Source organism: Capra hircus, chromosome 14, assembly GCF_001704415.2.
Source record: "Capra hircus breed San Clemente chromosome 14, ASM170441v1, whole genome shotgun sequence".
In the NCBI taxonomy this organism is placed as follows: domain Eukaryota; kingdom Metazoa; phylum Chordata; class Mammalia; order Artiodactyla; family Bovidae; genus Capra; species Capra hircus.
The window spans coordinates 92023337-92026685 of NC_030821.1; positions in this window are offsets into that span (position 1 = coordinate 92023337).

Here is a 3349-nt window from a genome sequence, read left to right on the forward strand (position 1 = left end):
ACTGTCCTTGACAAACTGTATGAGGCACAATTCTTCTCCAAAGGCATATCATGAATTGCAGCAAAATGCCCTTTTTCAGGGGCAAGGGTTTTATTATTCAGTGAGGCACATTCAGATTGAGTTGAGAGAGCTTCTGAAATAATTCTGCTAAGATAGGTCATTGTAAACAGTGAGTCAAGTGAGAAGAGAAGCATGAATGAACCAAGAGGGAGCTATTGAAATGACACAGGGGCTCTCCCAGGGTGTTGGAGGAAGTAGGTGGCTAGGACTGCAGGAAGATCATGGATAATACATCTAAATCCAGACAGCAGGTCCAGGGTGCTGACCTGAACTTCCTAACCAGACAGCTGCCCTGTGCATGCAAAAGAAACCAAGGAATGTCTTCCTAGATGGACTGGGTCAAGCTCTTCACTCTCCCCTCATCCCTACTGATTGATAATTTAAAATACAGAAATACATATGTGATAAAGTACAGTTTTGAATTTCCATAGATTTTTAAAAAAATGAAGAGTAAGAATGCAAAGACATCTTGTACTTGCATTGACTGGCCACTCCTCCAACATATGATACTCATCTGTCTGCCTTTGACTTATGGATACTTCTAAGGACATGCTGGGAAATGGGCAGATATCAAGTGAGTATGCATTCAGGTCAGAGTGGAGTCCTACCTAGTGCAGCCTGGAGTGACTCCAGAGACAAAGGCTGAAATCCACGAGATGTGGATAAATATGCTACTTCAGTTCCTCTTTCACTTCCGCCTCCTTTCTTTCCCTAGAACTGGAGCAGAAAATCATTGAGTTTCAGAAGGTTTCAGAGGATTTTTCAGGATCATTTAGTCCAATCTTCTTTAAGCACAAATATTCACAAGCGTCTTAAGAAGTAGTTTTTCAAACATCTTCTGGACACTTTCAGTGACAGGAAACTCATTACTTGTAAGGAGAATCTTTCTTTCTTCCATGAATATGAATTGCTCAGGAAATAAAGGCTTGGTGTGAACATTGGTTTCTAAAGTCAGATTAGAAGGAAAGTTGGACTTGGAAATTTACCCTGGTTTCGAATTCAGTGCTCTTTTCATGAAACTTTAGTGTTAATAGAAGTACTTGATTATAAATTGGTCTAAAGGAAACTGGTTTGGCAGAGTCTTGGAAGGGAAGTTCTAACACAAGCAAGGAGGAAAGAACAAATGAAATCCCAGGAAGTTGTGCAATCTAACTCAGTACAGAAATACACAAAACGACTGACCACATCCTAAGACTAGAACAGAAAGTTCTTACTCCACTGTTGGGTCATAAGGCTTATTTACTGACAAATATTTATTCTATTTTTCCTCATTCTCCTCTCCTGGCTTTGACAATTTTCAAATGACCCACACACATATCATTACCTTAGCGAAAAATGTTTAAAAGCTATTGTCCTGCTTTTGAATCAACAAGATGAAAGAATATACAATAAATCACAAGTGATTTTAGAATTCTGGAAAAAATAATCACAGTGATATCATTAGTCCTCATTGAAGAGAGTTCAATTGCAAGTCACTTTCCAAAAATATTAGGACATTGTTTCAAAATGTTAAAAAACATTTTATGTGTAGTCAAGCCATTGATTCTTCTCTTTTACCTATTACAGGACTTCTGTAAATATTTTATTTGTATTTTGTACATTCTGCTCACAGTATCCACCATTTTAAGGCATTATAACCATGCCTTTAATGCCATATTAACTGAAAATCTGTAAAAAGGGATTTGATGTGTATGAAAGCCAACCATATTTGGGGATGCACAGTCACATTCCCCTCCTGCTCACCAGCCCCAAAAGTGAAAGCTCAGACTGGATGTGCCTGGTCACCAATGTGCATGGAGCTGTCAGTCAAAACTCTTCTCATCCCATTCATACAGCAGCAGAAGGAACTCTAGTGACTGAGCCTTTCTAAAGCATGACTAGACATCCCAGCACATATATATACACACACACACACTGCATCTTCTTTGTCCATTTGTCTCTTAATGCACACTTAGGTTGCTTCCATATCTTGGTTATTGTAAACAGTGTTGCAATGAACATTGGAGTGTATTTATCTTTTCAGATTAGTTTTGATTTCTTCCTGTAAATATCCAGAAGTGGCAGTTGACCAATCAAGTCAAACCTAAAGGAAATTAACCCTGAATATTCATTGGAAGGACTAATGTTGAAGCTGAAGCTCCAATAATTTGGCCACCTGATGCCAAGAGCTGACTCACTGGAAGGAACTGGTACTGGGAAAGACTGAAGCCAAAAGGAGAAGGAGGGTGGCAGAGGATGAGATGATTAGATAGCATCACCAACTCAATGGACAAGAATATGAGCAAACTCCAGGAGATAGTGGAGGACAAAGGAGCCTGGCTTGCTGCAGTCCATGGGGTCACAAAGAGCTGGGCACAACTTAGCAACTGAACAACAACAACAATGACCATCCTATTTAACATTTCCTGGAGCCTGCATACTGTATTTCACTTCAGTTGCACCAATTAACAATCTCAACAGTGCATGAAGCTTCTCTGTTCTTTATATTCTTTGACTTAAGTGACTTAGCAGCAGCAGCAGCAGCAACATTTGTAATTTGTGGTCTTTTTAATGATAACCATCTTGGCAGGCAATGGCACCCCACTCCAGTACTATTGCCTGTTGGAAAATCCCATGGATGGAGGAGCTTGGTAGGCTGCAGTCTATGGGGTCGTGAAGAGTCAGACAGGACTGAGTGAGTTCATTTTCACTTTTCACTTTCATGCATTGGAGAAGGAAATGGCAACCCACTCCAGTGTTCTTGCCTGGAGAATCCCAGGGACGGGGTAGCCTGGAGGGCTGCCGTCTATGGGGTCACACAGAGTCGGACACGACTGAAGTTACCTAGCAGCAGCATCTTGGCAGGTGTTATTTGAGATCCCTGTGTGGTTTTTATTTGCATTTCCCTGATTATTAGTGATGATGAGCATCTTTTTATGTGTCTGTTGGTCACCTATATGTCTCCTTTGGAAAATAGTCTGTTCAGATCATCTTCCCATTTTTTGACTGTTGTTTTTGATGGGTTTTTTTTTTATGTTGAGTTATTTGAGTTCTTTGTATATTTTTCATATTAACCCCTTGCTGCTGCTGCTGCTGCTATGTCGCTTCAGTTGTGTCTGACTCTGTGCGACCCCATAGACAGTAGCCCACCAGGCTCCCCTGTCCCTGGGATGCTCCAGGCAAGAACACTGGAGCAGGTTGCCATTTCTTTCTCCAATGCATGAAAGTGAAAAGTGAAAGTGAAGTCACTCAGTCCTGTCCAACTCTTAGCGACCCCATGGACTGCAGCCTACCAGGCTCCTCCATCTAT